Source organism: Heterodontus francisci, unplaced genomic scaffold (genome assembly GCF_036365525.1).
Source record: "Heterodontus francisci isolate sHetFra1 unplaced genomic scaffold, sHetFra1.hap1 HAP1_SCAFFOLD_89, whole genome shotgun sequence".
NCBI lineage: Eukaryota > Metazoa > Chordata > Chondrichthyes > Heterodontiformes > Heterodontidae > Heterodontus > Heterodontus francisci.
Genome location: NW_027140677.1, coordinates 2,739,299 through 2,761,129, shown reverse-complemented (window position 1 = coordinate 2,761,129; position 21,831 = coordinate 2,739,299).

Genomic DNA, 21,831 nt, shown 5'->3' with positions numbered 1-21,831 from the left:
AGTGTATGTCATTGTTACTTGGTGTAATTGTCTGTCTGTGTTACTTGGTGTCAGTGTATGTCTGTGTTACTTGGTGTAAGTGTGTGTCTTTGTTACTTGGTGTAAGTGTATGTCTTTGTTACTTGGTGTCAGTGTATGTCTTTGTTACTTGGTGTCAGTGTATGTCTGTGTTACTTGGTGTAAGTGTGTGCCTGTGTTACTGGGTATCAGTGTATGTCTTTGTTACTTGGTGTCAGTGTATGTTTGTGTTACTTGGTGTAAGTGTGTGTCTGTGTTACTGGGTGTAAGTGTGTGTCTGTGTTACTTGGTGTAAGTGTGTGTCTTTGTTACTTGGTGTCCGTGAGTTTCTGTGTTACTGGGTGTCCCTGTATGTCTTTGTTACTGGGTGTCAGTGTATGTCTTTGTTAATTGGTGTAAGTGTGTGCCTGTGTTACTGGGTATCAGTGTCTGTCTTTGTTACTTGGTGTAAGTGTGTGTCTGTGTTACTGGGTATCAGTGTATGTCTTTGTTACTTGGTGTCAGTGTATGTCTGTGTTACTTGTTGTAACTGTGTGACTGTGTTACTGTTTATCAGTGTATGTCTTTGTGACTTGGTGTCAGTGTATGTCTTTGTTACTGGGTGTCAGTGTTGTCTTTGTGACTTGGTGTCAGTGTATGTATTTGTTACTTGGTGTAAGTGTATGTATGTGTTAGTGGGTGTTAGTGTATGTCTTTGTTACTTGGTGTCAGTGTATGTCAAAATACTTGGTGTAAGTGTATGTCTTTGTTACTTGGTGTAATTGTCTGTCTTTGTTACCTGGTGTCAGTGTATGTCTGTGTTACTTGGTGTAAGTGTGTTTCTTTGTTACTTTGTGTAAGTGTATGTCTGTGTTACATGGTGTAAGTGTGTGTCTGTGTTACTGGGTATCAGTGTATGTCTTTGTTACTTGGTGTAAGTCTGTGTCTGTGTTTCTGGGTATCACTGTATGTCTTTGTTACTTGGTGTCAGTGTATGTCTTTGTTACTTGGTGTAAGTGTATGTCTTTGTTACTTGGTGTCAGTGTATGTCTTTGTTACTTGGTGTCAGTGTATGTCTGTGTTACATGGTGTAAGTGTGTGTCGGTGTTACTGGGTATCAGTGTATGTCTTTGTTACTTGGTGTAAGTGTATGTCTTTGTTACTTGGTGTCAGTGTATGTCTTTGTTACTTGGTGTAAGTGTGTGTCTGTGTTACTGGGTGTCAGTGTGTGTCTGTGTTACTTGGTGTCCGTGTGTGTCTGTGATTTTGGGTGTCAGTGTATGTCTTTGTTACCTGGTGTCAGTGTATGTCTTTGTTACATGGTGTAAGTGTGTGTCGGTGTTACTGGGTATCAGTGTATGTCTTTGTTACTTGGTGTAAGTGTATGTCTTTGTTACTTGGTGTAAGTGTATGACTTTGTTACTTGGTGTCAGTGTATGTCTTTGTTACTTGGTGTAAGTGTGTGTCTGTGTTACTGGGTGTAAGTGTGTGTCTGTGTTACTGGGTATCAGTGTATGTCTTTGTTCCTTGGTGTCAGTTTATGTCAAAATACTTAGTGTAAGTGTATGTCTTTGTTACTTGGTGTAATTGTCTGTCTTTGTTACTTGGTGTCAGTGTATGTCTGTGTTACTTGGTGTAAGTGTGTGTCTTTGTTACTTGGTGTCCGTGTGTGTCTGTGTTACTGTGTGTCAGTTTATGTCTTTGTTACTTGGTGTCAGTGTATGTCTTTGTTACTTGGTGTAAGTGTATGTCTGTGTTACTGGGTATCAGTGTATGTCTTTGTTACTTGGTGTCAGTGTATGTCAAAATACTTGGTGTCACTGTATGTCTTTGTTACTTGGTGTAAGTGTGTGTCTGTGTTACTGGGTATCAGTGTATGTCTTTGTGACTTGGTATCAATGTATGTCTGTGTTACTTGGTGTAAGTTTGTGTCTGTGTTACTGGGTATCAGTGTATGTCTTTGTTACTTGGTGTGAGTGTTTGTCTGTGTTATTGGGTATCAGTGTATGTCTTTGTTACTTGGTGTCAGTGTATGTCAAAATACTTGGTGTAAGTGTATGTCTTTGTTACTTGGTGTAATTGTCTGTCTTTGTTACTTGGTGTCACTGTATGTCTTTGTTACTTGGTGTAAGTGTACGCGTTTGTTACTTGGTGTCAGTGTATATCTTTGTAACTTGGTGTCATTGTGTGTCTGTGTTACTGGCTATCAGTGCATGTCTTTGTGACTTGGTGTCAGTGTATGTCTTTGTTACTGGGTGTCAGTGTGTGTCTATGTTACTTGGTGTCAGTGTATGTCTTTGCTACTGTGTATCAGTGGTTCTCTGTGTTACTGGTTGTCAGTGTGTGTTTGTTTGTGTTACTGGGTGTCAGTGTGTGTCTGTGACACTAGGTGTCAGTATTTAGTTTAGTTTAGAGATACAGCACTGAAACAGGCCCTTCGGCCCACCGATTGTTTGCCGACCATCAACCACCCATTTACTTGCTGTAAGTGTGTGTCTGTGTTACTGGGTATCAGTGTCTGTCTTTGTTACTGGGTGTCAGTGTGTGTCTTTGTGACTTGGTGTAAGTGTGTGTCTGTGTTACTGGGAATCAGTGTCTGTCTTTGTTACTTGGTGTAAGTGTGTGTCTGTGTTACTGGGTATAAGTGTATGTCTTTGTTACTTGGTGTCAGTGTATGTCTTTGTTACTTGTTGTAAGTGCATGTCTGTGTTACTTGGTGTAAGTGTATGTCTTAGTTACTTGGTGTCAGTGTATGTCTTTGTTACTTGGTGTAAGTGTATGTCTTTGTTACTTGGTGTCAGTGTATGTCTTTGTTACTTGGTGTAAGTGTATGTCTTGGTTACTTGGTGTCAGTGTATGTCTTTGATACTTGGTGTAAGTGTGTGTCTGTGTTACAGGGTATCAGTGTCTGTGTTTTTTACTTGGTGTAAGAGTGCGTCTGTGTTGCTGGGTATCAGTGTATGTCTTTGTTACTTGGTGTCAGTGTAGGTCTGTGTTACTTGGTGTAAGTGTGTGTCTTTCGTACTTGGTGTAAGTGCATGTCTTTGTTACTTGGTGTCAGTGTATGTCTGTGTTACTTGGTGTAAGTGTGTGTCTTTGTTAGTTGGTGTCAGTGTATGTCTTTGTTACTTGGTGTCAGTGTATGTCTGTGTTAGTTGGTGTCTGTGTATGTCTGTGATACTTGGTGTAAGTGTGTCTGTGTTACTGGGTATCAGTGTTTGCCTTTGTTACTTGGTGTAAGTGTGTGTATGTGTTACTGGGTATCAGTGTATGTCTTTGTTACTTGGTGTCAGTGTATGTCTTTGTTACTACGTGTAAGTGTATGTCTTTGTTACTTGGTGTCAGTGCATGTATTTGTTACTTCGTGTAATTGTGTGTCTGTGTTACTATGTATCAGTGTATGTCTTTGTTAATTGGTGTCAGTGTATGTCTTTGTTACTTGGTGTCAGTGTATGTCTTTGTTACTTGGTGTAAGTGTGTGTCTGTTTTACTGGGTATCAGTGTATGTCTTTGTTACTTGGTGTCAGTGTGTGTCTTTGATGCTTGGTGTCAGTGTGTGTCTTTGTTACTGGGTGTCAGTGTATGTCTTTGTTACTGGGTGTCAGTGTATCTCTTTGTTACTTTGTGTCAGTGTATGTCTGTGTTAGTTGGTGTAAGTGTTTGTCTGTGTTATTGGGTATCAGTGTATGTCTTTGTTACTTGGTGTAAGTGTGTGTCTTTGTTACTTGTTGTAAGTGTTTATCTTTGTTACTTTGTGTCAGTGTATGTCTTTGTTACTTGGTGTAAGTGTGTGTCTTGTTACTGGGTATCAGTGTATGTCTTTGTTACTTGGTGTAAGTGTGAGTCTGTGTTACTGGGTATCAGTGTCTGTCTTTGTTACTTGGTGTCAGTGTATGTCTTTGTTACTAGGTGTCAGTGCGTGTCTGTGTTACTGGGTATCATTGTATGTCTTTGTTACTTGGTGTCAGTGTCTGTCTTTGTTACTTGGTGTCAGTGTTTCTCTGTGTTACTGGGTGTCAGTGTGTATCTGTGTTCCTGGGTGTCACTGTATGTCTTTGTTACTTGGTGCAAGTGTGTGTCTGTGTTACTGGGTATCAGTGTCTGTCTTTGTTACTGGGTGTCTGTGTATGTCTGTGTTACTTGCTGTAAGTGTGTGTCTGTGTAACTTGGTATCAGTGTATTTCTTTGTAACTTGGTGTCAGTGTGTGTCTTTGTTACTGGGTGTCAGTGTATTCTTTGTTACTTGGTGTAAGTGTGTCTCTGTGTCTCTGGGTATCAGTGTATGTCTTTGTTACTTGGTGTCAGTGTATGTCTTTCTTACTTGGTGTAAGTGTATGTCTTTGTTACTTGGTGTCAGTGTATGTCTTTGTTACTTGGTGTCAGTGTATGTCTGTGTTACATGGTGTAAGTGTGTGTCGGTGTTACTGGGTATCAGTGTATGTCTTTGTTACTTGGTGTAAGTGTATGTCTTTGTTACTTGGTGTCAGTGTATGTCTTTGTTACTTGGGGTAAGTGTGTGTCTGTGTTACTGGGTGTCAGTGTGTGTCTGTGTTACTTGGTGTCCGTGTGTGTCTGTGATTTTGGTTGTCAGTGTATGTCTTTGTTACCTGGTGTCAGTGTATGTCTTTGTTACCTGGTGTAAGTGTGTGTCGGTGTTACTGGGTATCAGTGTATGTCTTTGTTTCATGGTGTAAGTGTATGTCTTTGTTACTTGGTGTCAGTGTATGTCTTTGCTACTTGGTGTAAGTGTGTGTCTGTGTTACTGGGTGTCAGTGTGTGTCTGTGTTACTTGGTGTCCGTGTGTGTCTGTGATTTTGGGTGTCAGTGTATGTCTTTGTTACCTGGTGTCAGTGTATGTCTTTGTTACATGGTGTAAGTGTGTGTCTGTGTTACTGGGTATCAATGTATGTCTTTGTAACCTGGCGTCAGTGTATGTCTTTGTTACTTGGTGTAAGTGTATGACTTTGTTACTTGGTGTCAGTGTATGTCTTTGTTACTTGGTGTAAGTGTGTGTCTGTGTTACTGGGTGTAAGTGTGTGTCTGTGTTACTGGGTATCAGTGTATGTCTTTGTTCCTTGGTGTCAGTTTATGTCAAAATACTTGGTGTAAGTGTATGACTTTGTTACTTGGTGTCATTGTCTGTCTTTGTTACTTGGTGTCAGTGTATGTGTGTGTTACTTGGTGTAAGTGTGTGTCTTTGTTACTTGGTGTCCGTGTGTGTCTGTGTTACTGGGTGTCAGTTTATGTCTTTGTTACTTGATGTCAGTGTCTGTCTTTGTTACTTGGTGTAAGTGTATGTCTGTGTTACTGGGTATCAGTGTATGTCTTTGTTACTTGGTGTCAGTGTATGTCAAAATACGTGGTGTCACTGTATGTCTTTGTTAATTGGTGTAAGTGTGTGTCTGTGTTACTGGGTATCAGTGTATGTCTTTGTGACTTGGTATCAATGTATGTCTGTGTTACCTGGTGTAAGTTTGTGTCTGTGTTACTGGGTATCAGTGTATATCCTTGTTACTTGGTGTCAGTGTATGTCTGTCTTACTTGGTGTAAGTGTGTGTCTGTGTTACTGGGTATCAGTGTATGTCTTTGTGACTTGGTGTCAGTGTATGTCTTTGTTACTGGGAGTCAGTTTGTGTCTTTGTGACTTGGTATCAGTGTATGTCTTTGTTACTTGGAGTAAGTGTGTGTCTGTGTTACTGGGTATCAGTGCATGTCTTTGTAACTTGGTGTGAGTGTATGTCAAAATACTTGGTGTAAGTGTATGTCATTGTTACTTAGTGTAATTGTCTGCCTGTGTTACTTGGTGTCAGTGTATGTCTGTGTTACTTGGTGTAAGTGTGTGTCTTTGTTACTTGGTGTAAGTGTATGTCTTTGTTACTTGGTGTCAGTGTATGTCTTTGTTACTTGGTGTCAGTGTATGTCTGTGTTACTTGGTGTAAGTGTGTGCCTGTGATACTGGGTATCAGTGTATGTCTTTGTTACTTGGTGTCAGTGTATGTTTGTGTTACTTGGTGTAAGTGTGTGTCTGTGTTACTGTGTGTAAGTGTGTGTCTGTGTTACTTGGTGTAAGTGTGTGTCTTTGTTACTTGGTGTCCGTGAGTTTCTGTGTTACTGGGTGTCCGTGTATGTCTTTGTTACTGGGTGTCAGTGTATGTCTTTGTTAATTGGTGTAAGTGTGTGTCTGTGTTACTGGGTGTCAGTGTCTGTCTTTGTTACTTGGTGTAACTGTGTGTCTGTGTTACTGGGTGTAAGTGTGTGTCTGTGTTACTGGGTATCAGTGTATGTCTTTGTTCCTTGGTGTCAGTTTATGTCAAAATACTTGGTGTAAGTGTATGACTTTGTTACTTGGTGTAATTGTCTGTCTTTGTTACTTGGTGTCAGTGTATGTGTGTGTTACTTGGTGTAAGTGTGTGTCTTTGTTACTTGGTGTCCGTGTGTGTCTGTGTTACTGGGTGTCAGTTTATGTCTTTGTTACTTGGTGTCAGTGTATGTCTTTGTTACTTGGTGTAAGTGTATGTCTGTGTTACTGGGTATCAGTGTATGTCTTTGTTACTTGGTGTCAGTGTATGTCAAAATACTTGGTGTCACTGTATGTCTTTGTTACTTGGTGTAAGTGTGTGTCTGTGTTACTGGGTATCAGTGTATGTCTTTGTGACTTGGTATCAATGTATGTCTGTGTTACCTGGTGTAAGTTTGTGTCTGTGTTACTGGGTATCAGTGTATATCCTTGTTACTTGGTGTCAGTGTATGTCTGTCTTACTTGGTGTAAGTGTGTGTCTGTGTTACTGGGTATCAGTGTATGTCTTTGTGACTTGGTGTCAGTGTATGTCTTTGTTACTGGGAGTCAGTTTGTGTCTTTGTGACTTGGTATCAGTGTATGTCTTTGTTACTTGGAGTAAGTGTGTGTCTGTGTTACTGGGTATCAGTGCATGTCTTTGTAACTTGGTGTGAGTGTATGTCAAAATACTTGGTGTAAGTGTATGTCATTGTTACTTAGTGTAATTGTCTGTCTGTGTTACTTGGTGTCAGTGTATGTCTGTGTTACTTGGTGTAAGTGTGTGTCTTTGTTACTTGGTGTAAGTGTATGTCTTTGTTACTTGGTGTCAGTGTATGTCTTTGTTACTTGGTGTCAGTGTATGTCTGTGTTACTTGGTGTAAGTGTGTGCCTGTGATACTGGGTATCAGTGTATGTCTTTGTTACTTGGTGTCAGTGTATGTTTGTGTTACTTGGTGTAAGTGTGTGTCTGTGTTACTGGGTGTAAGTGTGTGTCTGTGTTACTTGGTGTAAGTGTGTGTCTTTGTTACTTGGTGTCCGTGAGTTTCTGTGTTACTGGGTGTCCGTGTATGTCTTTGTTACTGGGTGTCAGTGTATGTCTTTGTTAATTGGTGTAAGTGTGTGTCTGTGTTACTGGGTGTCAGTGTCTGTCTTTGTTACTTGGTGTCAGTGTATGTCTGTGTTACTTGTTGTAACTGTGTGACTGTGTTACTGTTTGTCAGTGTATGTCTTTGTGACGTGGTGTCAGTGTATGTCTTTGTTTCGGGGTGTCAATGTTGTCTTTGTGACTTGGTGTCAGTGTATGTCTTTGTTACTTGGTGGAAGTGTATGTCTGTGTTACTGGGTATCAGTGTATGTCTTTGTTACATGGTGTAAGTGTGTGTCTGTGTTACTGGGTATCAATGTATGTCTTTGTTACCTGGCGTCAGTGTATGTCTTTGTTACTTGGTGTAAGTGTATGACTTTGTTACTTGGTGTCAGTGTATGTCTTTGTTACTTGGTGTAAGTGTGTGTCTGTGTTACTGGGTGTAAGTGTGTGTCTGTGTTACTGGGTATCAGTGTATGTCTTTGTTCCTTGGTGTCAGTTTATGTCAAAATACTTGGTGTAAGTGTATGACTTTGTTACTTGGTGTAATTGTCTGTCTTTGTTACTTGGTGTCAGTGTATGTCTGTGTTACTTGGTGTAAGTGTGTGTCTTTGTTACTTGGTGTCCGTGTGTGTCTGTGTTACTGGGTGTCAGTTTATGTCTTTGTTACTTGGTGTCAGTGTATGTCTTTGTTACTTGGTGTAAGTGTATGTCTGTGTTACTGGGTATCAGTGTATGTCTTTGTTACTTGGTGTCAGTGTATGTCAAAATACTTGGTGTCACTGTATGTCTTTGTTACTTGGTGTAAGTGTGTGTCTGTGTTACTGGGTGTCAGTGTATGTCTTTGTGACTTGGTATCAATGTATGTCTGTGTTACTTGGTGTAAGTTTGTGTCTGTGTTACTGGGTATCAGTGTATGTCTTTGTTACTTGGTGTGAGTGTTTGTCTGTGTTAATGGGTATCAGTGTATGTCTTTGTTACTTGGTTTCAGTGTATGTCAAAATACTTGGTGTAAGTGTATGTCTTTGTTACTTGGTGTAATTGTCTGTCTTTGTTACTTGGTGTCAGTGTATGTCTTTGTTACTTGGTGTAAGTGTACGCATTTGTTACTTGGTGTCAGTGTATATCTTTGTAACTTGGTGTCATTGTGTGTCTGTGTTACTGGCTATCAGTGCATGTCTTTGTGACTTGGTCTCAGTGTATGTCTTTGTTACTGGGTGTCAGTGTGTGTCTGTGTTACTTGGTGTCAGTGTATGTCTTTGTTACTGTGTATCAGTGGTTCTCTGTGTTACTGGTTGTCAGTGTGTGTTTGTTTGTGTTACTGGGTGTCAGTGTGTGTCTGTGACACTAGGTGTCAGTATTTAGTTTAGTTTAGAGATACGGCACTGAAACAGGCCCTTCGGCCCACCGATTGTTTGCCGACCATCAACCACCCATTTACTTGCTGTAAGTGTGTGTCTGAGTTACTGGGTATCAGTGTCTGTCTTTGTTACTGGGTGTCAGTGTGTGTCTTTGTGACTTGGTGTAAGTGTGTGTCTGTGTTACTGGGAATCAGTGTCTGTCTTTGTAACTTGGTGTAAGTGTGTGTCTGTTTTACTGGGTACAAGTGTATGTCTTTGTTACTTGGTGTCAGTGTATGTCTTTGTTACTTGTTGTAAGTGCATGTCTGTGTTACTTGGTGTAAGTGTATGTCTTAGTTACTTGGTGTCAGTGTATGTCTTTGTTAGTTGGTGTAAGTGTATGTCTTTGTTACTTGGTGTCAGTGTATGTCTTTGTTACTTGGTGTAAGTGTATGTCTTGGTTACTTGGTGTCAGTTTATGTCTTTGATACTTGGTGTAAGTGTGTGTCTGTGTTACTGGGTATCAGTGTCTGTGTTTTTTTACTTGGTGTAAGAGTGCGTCTGTGTTGCTGGGTATCAGTGTATGTCTTTGTTACTTGGTGTCAGTGTAGGTCTGTGTTACTTGGCGTAAGTGTGTGTCTTTCTTACTTGGTGTAAGTGCATGTCTTTGTTACTTGGTGTCAGTGTATGTCTGTGTTACCTGGTGTAAGTGTGTGTATTTGTTAGTTGGTGTCAGTGTATGTCTTTGTTTCTTGGTGTCAGTGTATGTCTGTGTTATTTGGTGTAAGTTTAGGTCTTTGTTACTTCGTGTCAGTGTTGTCTTTGTTACTGGGTATCAGTGTATGTCTTTGTTAGTTGGTGTCTGTGTATGTCTGTGATACTTGGTGTAAGTGTGTCAGTGTTACTGGGTGTCAGTGTATGCCTTTGTTACTTGGTGTAAGTGTGTGTATGTGTTACTGGGTATCAGTGTATGTCTTTGTTACTTGGTGTCAGTGTATGTCTTTTTTACTAGGTGTAACTGTATCTCTTTGATACTTGGTGTCAGTGTATGTCTTTGTTACTTGGTGTAAGTGTGTGTCTGTTTTACTGGGTACCAGTGTATGTCTTTGTTACTTGGTGTCAGTGAGTGTCTTTGATGCGTGGTGTCAGTGCGTGTCTTTGTTACTGGGTTTCAGTGTATGTCTTTGTTACTGGGTGTCAGTGTATCTCTTTGTTACTTTGTGTCAGTGTATGTCTGTGTTAGTTGGTGTACGTGTGTGTCTGTGTTACTATGTATCAGTGTATGTCCTTGTTACTTGGTGTCAGTGCATGTCTTTGTTACTTGTTGTAAGTGTTTATCTTAGTTACTTTGTGTCAGTGTATGTCTTTGTTACTTGGTGTAAGTGTGTGTCTTGTTACTGGGTATCAGTGTATGTCTTTGTTACTTGGTGTAAGTGTGAGTCTGTTTTACTGGGTATCAGTGTCTGTCTTTGTTACTTGGTGTCAGTGTATGTCTTTGTTACTAGGTGTCAGTGCGTGTCTGAGTTACTGGGTATCATTGTATGTCTTTGTTACTTGGTGTCAGTGTCTGTCTTTGTTACTTGGTGTCAGTGTTTCTCTGTGTTACTGGGTGTCAGTGTGTATCTGTGTTCCTGGGTGTCACTGTATGTCTTTGTTACTTGGTGCAAGTGTGTGTCTGTGTTACTGGGTATCAGTGTCTGTCTTTGTTACTGGGTGTCTGTGTATGTCTGTGTTACTTGGTGTAAGTGTGTGTCTGTGTAACTTGGTATCAGTGTATGTCTTTGTAACTTGGTGTCAGTGTGTGTCTTTGTTACTGGGTGTCAGTGTATTCTTTGTTACTTGGTGTCAGTGTGTGTCTATGTTACTGAGTATCTGTGTCTGTCTTTGTTACTTGGTGTAAGTGTGTCTCTGTGTTCTTGGGTATCAGTGTATATCTTTGTTGCTTGGTGTCAGTGTATGTCTGTCTTACTTGATGTAAGTGTGTGTCTTTGTTACTGGGTATCAGTGTATGTCTTTGTGACCTGGTGTCAGTGTATGTCTTTGTTTCTGGGTGTCAGTGTGTGTCTTTGTGACTTGGTGTCAGCGTATGTCTTTGTGACTTGGTGTAAGTGTGTGTCTGTGTTACTGGGTATCAGTGTCTGTCTTTGTTACTGGGTGTCTGTGTATGTCTGTGTTACTTGGTGTAAGTTTGTGTCTGTGTTACTGGGTATCAGTGTATGTCTTTGTTACTTGGTGTGAGTGTTTGTCTGTGTTAATGGGTATCAGTGTATGTCTTTGTTACTTGGTTTCAGTGTATGTCAAAACACTTGGTGTAAGTGTATGTCTTTGTTACTTGGTGTAATTGTCTGTCTTTGTTACTTGGTGTCAGAGTATGTCTTTGTTACTTGGTGTAAGTGTACGCATTTGTTACTTGGTGTCAGTGTATATCTTTGTAACTTGGTGTCATTGTGTGTCTGTGTTACTGGCTATCAGTGCATGTCTTTGTGACTTGGTCTCAGTGTATGTCTTTGTTAATGGGTGTCAGTGTGTGTCTGTGTTACTTGGTGTCAGTGTATGTCTTTGTTACTGTGTATCAGTGGTTCTCTGTGTTACTGGTTGTCAGTGTGTGTTTGTTTGTGTTACTGGGTGTCAGTGTGTGTCTGTGACACTAGGTGTCAGTATTTAGTTTAGTTTAGAGATACAGCACTGAAACAGGCCCTTCGGCCCACCGATTGTTTGCCGACCATCAACCACCCATTTACTTGCTGTAAGTGTGTGTCTGTGTTACTGGGTATCAGTGTCTGTCTTTGTTACTGGGTGTCAGTGTGTGTCTTTGTGACTTGGTGTAAGTGTGTGTCTGTGTTACTGGGAATCAGTGTCTGTCTTTGTAACTTGGTGTAAGTGTGTGTCTGTGTTACTGGGTACAAGTGTATGTCTTTGTTACTTGGTGTCAGTGTATGTCTTTGTTACTTGTTGTAAGTGCATGTCTGTGTTACTTGGTGTAAATGTATGTCTTAGTTACTTGGTGTCAGTGTATGTCTTTGTTACTTGGTGTAAGTGTATGTCTCTGTTACTTGGTGTCAGTGTATGTCTTTGTTACTTGGTGTAAGTGTATGTCTTGGTTACTTGGTGTCAGTTTATGTCTTTGATACTTGGTGTAAGTGTGTGTCTGTGTTACAGGGTATCAGTGTCTGTGTTTTTTTACTTGGTGTAAGAGTGCGTCTGTGTTGCTGGGTATCAGTGTATGTCTTTGTTACTTGGTGTCAGTGTAGGTCTGTGTTACTTGGTGTAAGTGTGTGTCTTTCTTACTTGGTGTAGGTGCATGTCTTTGTTACTTGGTGTCAGTGTATGTCTGTGTTACCTGGTGTAAGTGTGTGTATTTGTTAGTTGGTGTCAGTGTATGTCTTTGTTTCTTGGTGTCAGTGTATGTCTGTGTTATTTGGTGTAAGTTTAGGTCTTTGTTACTTGGTGTCAGTGTTGTCTTTGTTACTGGGTATCAGTGTATGTCTTTGTTAGTTGGTGTCTGTGTATGTCTGTGACACTTGGTGTAAGTGTGTCACTGTTACTGGGTATCAGTGTATGCCTTTGTTACTTGGTGTAAGTGTGTGTATGTGTTACTGGGTATCAGTGTATGTCTTTGTTACTTGGTGTCAGTGTATGTCTTTGTTACTAGGTGTAAGTGTATCTCTTTGTTACTTGGTGTCAGTGTATGTCTTTGTTACTTGGTGTAAGTGTGTGTCTGTTTTACTGGGTACCAGTGTATGTCTTTGTTACTTGGTGTCAGTGTGTATCTTTGATGCGTGGTGTCAGTGCGTGTCTTTGTTACTGGGTTTCAGTGTATGTCTTTGTTACTGGGTGTCAGTGTATCTCTTTGTTACTTTGTGTCAGTGTATGTCTGTGTTAGTTGGTGTAAGTGTTTGTCTGTGTTATTGGGTATCAGTGTATGTCTTTGTTACTTGGTGTACGTGTGTGTCTGTGTTACTATGTATCAGTGTATGTCCTTGTTACTTGGTGTCAGTGCATGTCTTTGTTACTTGTTGTAAGTGTTTATCTTAGTTACTTTGTGTCAGTGTATGTCTTTGTTACTTGGTGTAAGTGTGTGTCTTGTTACTGGGTATCAGTGTATGTCTTTGTTACTTGGTGTAAGTGTGAGTCTGTTTTACTGGGTATCAGTGTCTGTCTTTGTTACTTGGTGTCAGTGTATGTCTTTGTTACTAGGTGTCAGTGCGTGTCTGTGTTACTGGGTATCATTGTATGTCTTTGTTACTTGGTGTCAGTGTCTGTCTTTGTTACTTGGTGTCAGTGTTTCTCTGTGTTACTGGGTGTCAGTGTGTATCTGTGTTCCTGGGTGTCACTGTATGTCTTTGTTACTTGGTGCAAGTGTGTGTCTGTGTTACTGGGTATCAGTGTCTGTCTTTGTTACTGGGTGTCTGTGTATGTCTGTGTTACTTGGTGTAAGTGTGTGTCTGTGTAACTTGGTATCAGTGTATGTCTTTGTAACTTGGTGTCAGTGTGTGTCTTTGTTACTGGGTGTCAGTGTATTCTTTGTTACTTGGTGTCAGTGTGTGTCTATGTTACTGAGTATCTGTGTCTGTCTTTGTTACTTGGTGTAAGTGTGTCTCTGTGTTCTTGGGTATCAGTGTATATCTTTGTTGCTTGGTGTCAGTGTATGTCTGTCTTACTTGATGTAAGTGTGTGTCTTTGTTACTGGGTATCAGTGTATGTCTTTGTGACCTGGTGTCAGTGTATGTCTTTGTTTCTGGGTGTCAGTGTGTGTCTTTGTGACTTGGTGTCAGCGTATGTCTTTATGACTTGGTGTAAGTGTGTGTCTGTGTTATTGGGTATCAGTGTATGTCTTTGTTACTTGGTGTCAGTGTATGTCAAAATACTTGGTGTAAGTGTGTGACTTTGTTACTTGGTGTAATTGTCTGTCTTTGTTACCTGGTGTCAGTGTATGCCTGTGTTACTTGGTGTAAGTGCGTGTCTTTGTTACTTGGAGTAAGTGTATGTCTTTGTTACTTGGTGTCAGTGTATGTCTTTGTTACTTGGTGTCAGTGTATGTCTGTGTTACTTGGTGTAAGTGTGTGCCTGTGTTACTGGGTATCAGTGTATGTCTATGTTACTTGGTGTAAGTGTGTGTCTGTGTTACTGGGTGTCAGTGTGTATCTGTGCTACTTGGTGTAAGTGTGTGTCTTTGTTACTTGGTGTAAGTGTGTGTATTTGTTAGTTGGTGTCAGTGTATGTCTTTGTTTCTTGGTGTCAGTGTATGTCTGTGTTATTTGGTGTAAGTTTAGGTCTTTGTTACTTGGTGTCAGTGTTGTCTTTGTTACTGGGTATCAGTGTATGTCTTTGTTAGTTGGTGTCTGTGTATGTCTGTGACACTTGGTGTAAGTGTGTCACTGTTACTGGGTATCAGTGTATGCCTTTGTTACTTGGTGTAAGTGTGTGTATGTGTTACTGGGTATCTGTGTATGTCTTTGTTACTTGGTGTCAGTGTATGTCTTTGTTACTAGGTGTAAGTGTATCTCTTTGTTACTTGGTGTCAGTGTATGTCTTTGTTACTTGGTGTAAGTGTGTGTCTGTTTTACTGGGTACCAGTGTATGTCTTTGTTACTTGGTGTCAGTGTGTGTCTTTGATGCGTGGTGTCAGTGCGTGTCTTTGTTACTGGGTTTCAGTGTATGTCTTTGTTACTGGGTGTCAGTGTATCTCTTTGTTACTTTGTGTCAGTGTATGTCTGTGTTAGTTGGTGTAAGTGTTTGTCCGTGTTATTGGGTATCAGTGTATGTCTTTGTTACTTGGTGTACGTGTGTGTCTGTGTTACTATGTATCAGTGTATGTCCTTGTTACTTGGTGTCAGTGCATGTCTTTGTTACTTGTTGTAAGTGTTTATCTTAGTTACTTTGTGTCAGTGTATGTCTTTGTTACTTGGTGTAAGTGTGTGTCTTGTTACTGGGTATCAGTGTATGTCTTTGTTACTTGGTGTAAGTGTGAGTCTGTTTTACTGGGTATCAGTGTCTGTCTTTGTTACTTGGTGTCAGTGTATGTCTTTGTTACTAGGTGTCAGTGCGTGTCTGTGTTACTGGGTATCATTGTATGTCTTTGTTACTTGGTGTCAGTGTCTGTCTTTGTTACTTGGTGTCAGTGTTTCTCTGTGTTACTGGGTGTCAGTGTGTATCTGTGTTCCTGGGTGTCACTGTATGTCTTTGTTACTTGGTGCAAGTGTGTGTCTGTGTTACTGGGTATCAGTGTCTGTCTTTGTTACTGGGTGTCTGTGTATGTCTGTGTTACTTGGTGTAAGTGTGTGTCTGTGTAACTTGGTATCAGTGTATGTCTTTGTAACTTGGTGTCAGTGTGTGTCTTTGTTACTGGGTGTCAGTGTATTCTTTGTTACTTGGTGTCAGTGTGTGTCTATGTTACTGAGTATCTGTGTCTGTCTTTGTTACTTGGTGTAAGTGTGTCTCTGTGTTCTTGGGTATCAGTGTATATCTTTGTTGCTTGGTGTCAGTGTATGTCTGTCTTACTTGATGTAAGTGTGTGTCTTTGTTACTGGGTATCAGTGTATGTCTTTGTGACCTGGTGTCAGTGTATGTCTTTGTTTCTGGGTGTCAGTGTGTGTCTTTGTGACTTGGTGTCAGCGTATGTCTTTGTGACTTGGTGTAAGTGTGTGTCTGTGTTATTGGGTATCAGTGTATGTCTTTGTTACTTGGTGTCAGTGTATGTCAAAATACTTGGTGTAAGTGTGTGACTTTGTTACTTGGTGTAATTGTCTGTCTTTGTTACCTGGTGTCAGTGTATGCCTGTGTTACTTGGTGTAAGTGCGTGTCTTTGTTACTTGGAGTAAGTGTGTGTCTTTGTTACTTGGTGTCAGTGTATGTCTTTGTTACTTGGTGTCAGTGTATGTCTGTGTTACTTGGTGTAAGTGTGTGCCTGTGTTACTGGGTATCAGTGTATGTCTATGTTACTTGGTGTAAGTGTGTGTCTGTGTTACTGGGTGTCAGTGTGTATCTGTGCTACTTGGTGTAAGTGTGTGTCTTTGTTACTTGGTGTCCGTATGTGTCTGTGTTACTGGGTGTCAGTGTATGTCTTTGATACTGGGTGTCAGTGTATGTCTTTGTTAATTGGTGTAAGTGTGTGACTGTGTTACTGGGTATAAGGGTCTGTCTTTGTTACTTGGTGTAAGTGTGTGTCTTTGTTACTTGGTGTCAGTGCATGTCTGTGGTACTTTGTGTAAGTGTATGTCTTTGTTACATGGTGTCAGTGTATGTCTTTGTTACTTGGTGTAAGTGTGTGTCTGTGTTACTGGGTGTCAGTGTGTGTTTGTGTTACTTGGTGTAAGTGTGTGTCTTTGTTACTTGGTGTCCGTGTGTGTCTATGTTACTGGGTGTCAGTGTATGTCTTTGTTCCTGGGTGTCAGTGTATTCTTTGTTACTTGGTGCAAGTGTGTTTCTGTGTTACTGAGTATCAGTGTCTGTCTTTGTTACTTGGTGTAAGTGTTTGTCTGTGTTACTGGGTATCATTGTATGTCTTTGTGACTTGGTGTCAGTGTATGTCTTTGTTACTGGGAGTCAGTTTGTGTCTTTGTGACTGGGTATCAGTGTATGTCTTTGTTACTTGGTGTAAGTGTGTGTCTGTGTTACTGGGTATCAGTGTATGTCTTTGTAACTTGGTGTGAGTGTATGTCTAAATACTTGGTGTAAGTGTATGTCATTGTTACTTGGTGAAATTGTCTGTCTGTGTTACTTGGTGTCTGTGTATGTCTGTGTTACTTGGTGTAAGTGTGTGTCTTTGTTACTTGGTGTAAGTGTATGTCTTTGTTACTTGGTGTCAGTGTATGTCTTTGTTACTTGGTGTCAGTGTATGTCTGTGTTTCTTGGTGTAAGTGTGTGCCTGTGTTACTGGGTATCAGTGTATGTCTTTGTTACTTGGTGTCAGTGTATGTTTGTGTTACTTGGTGTCCGTGAGTGTCTGTGTTACTGGGTGTCCGTGTATGTCTTTGTTACTGGGTGTTAGTGTATGTCTTTGTTAATTGGTGTAAGTGTGTGTCTGTGTTACTGGGTATCAGTGTCTGTCTTTGTTATTTGGTGTAAGTGTGTGTCTGTGTTACTGGGTATCAGTGTATGTCTTTGTTACTTGGTGTCAGTGTATGTGTTTGTTACTTGGTGTCAGTGTATGTCTGCGTTACATGGTGTAAGTGTGTGTCGGTGTTACTGGGTATCAGTGTATGTCTTTGTTACTTGGTGTAAGTGTATGTCTTTGTTACTTGGTGTCAGTGTATGTCTTTGTTACTTAGTGTAAGTGTGTGTCTGTGTTACTGGGTGTCAGTGTGTGTCTGTATTACTTGGTGTCCGTGTGTGTCTGTGATTTTGGGTGTCAGTGTATGTCTTTGTTACCTGGTGTCAGTGTATGTCTTTGTTACATGGTGTAAGAGTGCGTCTGTGTTGCTGGGTATCAGTGTATGTCTTTGTTACTTGGTGTCAGTGTAGGTCTGTGTTACTTGGTGTAAGTGTGTGTCTTTCTTACTTGGTGTAAGTGCATGTCTTTGTTACTTGGTGTCAGTGTATGTCTGTGTTACCTGGTGTAAGTGTGTGTATTTGTTAGTTGCTGTCAGTGTATGTCTTTGTTTCTTGGTGTCAGTGTATGTCTGTGTTATTTGGTGTAAGTTTAGGTCTTTGTTACTTGGTGTCAGTGTTGTCTTTGTTACTGGGTATCAGTGTATGTCTTTGTTACTTGGTGTCAGTGTTTCTCTGTGTTACTGGGTGTCAGTGTGTATCTGTGTTCCTGGGTGTCACTGTATGTCTTTGTTACTTGGTGCAAGTGTGTGTCTGTGTTACTGGGTATCAGTGTCTGTCTTTGTTACTGGGTGTCTATGTATGTCTGTGTTACTTGGTGTAAGTGTGTGTCTGTGTAACTTGGTATCAGTGTATGTCTTTGTAACTTGGTGTCAGTGTGTGTCTTTGTTACTGGGTGTCAGTGTATTCTTTGTTACTTGGTGTCAGTGTGTGTCTATGTTACTGAGTATCTGTGTCTGTCTTTGTTACTTGGTGTAAGTGTGTCTCTGTGTTCTTGGGTATCAGTGTATATCTTTGTTGCTTGGTGTCAGTGTATGTCTGTCTTACTTGATGTAAGTGTGTGTCTTTGTTACTGGGTATCAGTGTATGTCTTTGTGACCTGGTGTCAGTGTATGTCTTTGTTTCTGGGTGTCAGTGTGTGTCTTTGTGACTTGGTGTCAGCGTATGTCTTTGTGACTTGGTGTAAGTGTGTGTCTGTGTTACTGGGTATCAGTGTCTGTCTTTGTTACTGGGTGTCTGTGTATGTCTGTGTTACTTGGTGTAAGTTTGTGTCTGTGTTACTGGGTATCAGTGTATGTCTTTGTTACTTGGTGTGAGTGTTTGTCTGTGTTAATGGGTATCAGTGTATGTCTTTGTTACTTGGTTTCAGTGTATGTCAAAATACTTGGTGTAAGTGTATGTCTTTGTTACTTGGTGTAATTGTCTGTCTTTGTTACTTGGTGTCAGTGTATGTCTTTGTTACTTGGTGTAAGTGTACGCATTTGTTACTTGGTGTCAGTGTATATCTTTGTAACTTGGTGTCATTGTGTGTCTGTGTTACTGGCTATCAGTGCATGTCTTTGTGACTTGGTCTCAGTGTATGTCTTTGTTACTGGGTGTCAGTGTGTGTCTGTGTTACTTGGTGTCAGTGTATGTCTTTGTTACTGTGTATCAGTGGTTCTCTGTGTTACTGGTTGTCAGTGTGTGTTTGTTTGTGTTACCGGGTGTCAGTGTGTGTCTGTGACACTAGGTGTCAGTATTTAGTTTAGTTTAGAGATACAGCACTGAAACAGGCCCTTCGGCCCACCGATTGTTTGCCGACCATCAACCACCCATTTACTTGCTGTAAGTGTGTGTCTGTGTTACTGGGTATCAGTGTCTGTCTTTGTTACTGGGTGTCAGTGTGTGTCTTTGTGACTTGGTGTAAGTGTGTGTCTGTGTTACTGGGAATCAGTGTCTGTCTTTGTAACTTGGTGTAAGTGTGTGTCTGTGTTACTGGGTACAAGTGTATGTCTTTGTTACTTGGTGTCAGTGTATGTCTTTGTTACTTGTTGTAAGTGCATGTCTGTGTTACTTGGTGTAAGTGTATGTCTTAGTTACTTGGTGTCAGTGTATGTCTTTGTTACTTGGTGTAAGTGTATGTCTCTGTTACTTGGTGTCAGTGTATGTCTTTGTTACTTGGTGTAAGTGTATGTCTTGGTTACTTGGTGTCAGTTTATGTCTTTGATACTTGGTGTAAGTGTGTGTCTGTGTTACAGGGTATCAGTGTCTGTGTTTTTTTACTTGGTGTAATAGTGCGTCTGTGTTGCTGGGTATCAGTGTATGTCTTTGTTACTTGGTGTCAGTGTAGGTCTGTGTTACTTGGTGTAAGTGTGTGTCTTTCTTACTTGGTGTAAGTGCATGTCTTTGTTACTTGGTGTCAGTGTATGTCTGTGTTACCTGGTGTAAGTGTGTGTATTTGTTAGTTGGTGTCAGTGTATGTCTTTGTTTCTTGGTGTCAGTGTATGTCTGTGTTATTTGGTGTAAGTTTAGGTCTTTGTTACTTGGTGTCAGTGTTGTCTTTGTTACTGGGTATCAGTGTATGTCGTTGTTAGTTGGTGTCTGTGTATGTCTGTGACACTTGGTGTAAGTGTGTCACTGTTACTGGGTATCAGTGTATGCCTTTGTTACTTGGTGTAAGTGTGTGTATGTGTTACTGGGTATCAGTGTATGTCTTTGTTACTTGGTGTCAGTGTATGTCTTTGTTACTAGGTGTAAGTGTATCTCTTTGTTACTTGGTGTCAGTGTATGTCTTTGTTACTTGGTGTAAGTGTGTGTCTGTTTTACTGGGTACCAGTGTATGTCTTTGTTACTTGGTGTCAGTGTGTGTCTTTGATGCGTGGTGTCAGTGCGTGTCTTTGTTACTGGGTTTCAGTGTATGTCTTTGTTACTGGGTGTCAGTGTATCTCTTTGTTACTTTGTGTCAGTGTATGTCTGTGTTAGTTGGTGTAAGTGTTTGTCTGTGTTATTGGGTATCAGTGTATGTCTTTGTTACTTGGTGTACGTGTGTGTCTGTGTTACTATGTATCAGTGTATGTCCTTGTTACTTGGTGTCAGTGCATGTCTTTGTTACTTGTTGTAAGTGTTTATCTTAGTTACTTTGTGTCAGTGTATGTCTTTGTTACTTGGTGTAAGTGTGTGTCTTGTTACTGGGTATCAGTGTATGTCTTTGTTACTTGGTGTAAGTGTGAGTCTGTTTTACTGGGTATCAGTGTCTGTCTTTGTTACTTGGTGTCAGTGTATGTCTTTGTTACTAGGTGTCAGTGCGTGTCTGTGTTACTGGGTATCATTGTATGTCTTTGTTACTTGGTGTCAGTGTCTGTCTTTGTTACTTGGTGTCAGTGTTTCTCTGTGTTACTGGGTGTCAGTGTGTATCTGTGTTCCTGGGTGTCACTGTATGTCTTTGTTACTTGGTGCAAGTGTGTGTCTGTGTTACTGGGTATCAGTGTCTGTCTTTGTTACTGGGTGTCTGTGTATGTCTGTGTTACTTGGTGTAAGTGTGTGTCTGTGTAACTTGGTATCAGTGTATGTCTTTGTAACTTGGTGTCAGTGTGTGTCTTTGTTACTGGGTGTCAGTGTATTCTTTGTTACTTGGTGTCAGTGTGTGTCTATGTTACTGAGTATCTGTGTCTGTCTTTGTTACTTGGTGTAAGTGTGTCTCTGTGTTCTTGGGTATCAGTGTATATCTTTGTTGCTTGGTGTCAGTGTATGTCTGTCTTACTTGATGTAAGTGTGTGTCTTTGTTACTGGGTATCAGTGTATGTCTTTGTGACCTGGTGTCAGTGTATGTCTTTGTTTCTGGGTGTCAGTGTGTGTCTTTGTGACTTGGTGTCAGCGTATGTCTTTGTGACTTGGTGTAAGTGTGTGTCTGTGTTATTGGGTATCAGTGTATGTCTTTGTTACTTGGTGTCAGTGTATGTCAAAATACTTGGTGTAAGTGTGTGACTTTGTTACTTGGTGTAATTGTCTGTCTTTGTTACCTGGTGTCAGTGTATGCCTGTGTTACTTGGTGTAAGTGCGTGTCTTTGTTACTTGGAGTAAGTGTATGTCTTTGTTACTTGGTGTCAGTGTATGTCTTTGTTACTTGGTGTCAGTGTATGTCTGTGTTACTTGGTGTAAGTGTGTGCCTGTGTTACTGGGTATCAGTGTATGTCTATGTTACTTGGTGTAAGTGTGTGTCTGTGTTACTGGGTGTCAGTGTGTATCTGTGCTACTTGGTGTAAGTGTGTGTCTTTGTTACTTGGTGTCCGTATGTGTCTGTGTTACTGGGTGTCAGTGTATGTCTTTGATACTGGGTGTCAGTGTATGTCTTTGTTAATTGGTGTAAGTGTGTGACTGTGTTACTGGGTATAAGGGTCTGTCTTTGTTACTTGGTGTAAGTGTGTGTCTTTGTTACTTGGTGTCAGTGCATGTCTGTGGTACTTTGTGTAAGTGTATGTCTTTGTTACATGGTGTCAGTGTATGTCTTTGTTACTTGGTGTAAGTGTGTGTCTGTGTTACTGGGTATCTGTGTATGTCTTTGTTACTTGGTGTCAGTGCATGTCTGTGGTACTTTGTGTAAGTGTATGTCTTTGTTACATGGTGTCAGTGTATGTCTTTGTTACTTGGTGTAAGTGTGTGTCTGTGTTACTGGGTGTCAGTGTGTGTCTGTGTTACTTGGTGTAAGTGTGTGTCTTTGTTACTTGGTGTCCGTGTGTGTCTATGTTACTGGGTGTCAGTGTATGTCTTTGTTCCTGGGTGTCAGTGTATTCTTTGTTACTTGGTGCAAGTGTGTTTCTGTGTTACTGAGTATCAGTGTCTGTCTTTGTTACTTGGTGTAAGTGTTTGTCTGTGTTACTGGGTATCAGTGAATATCCTTGTTACTTGGTGTCAGTGTATGTCTGTCTTACTTGGTGTAAGTGTGTGTCTGTGTTACTGGGTATCATTGTATGTCTTTGTGACTTGGTGTCAGTGTATGTCTTTGTTACTGGGAGTCAGTTTGTGTCTTTGTGACTGGGTATCAGTGTATGTCTTTGTTACTTGGTGTAAGTGTGTGTCTGTGTTACTGGGTATCAGTGTATGTCTTT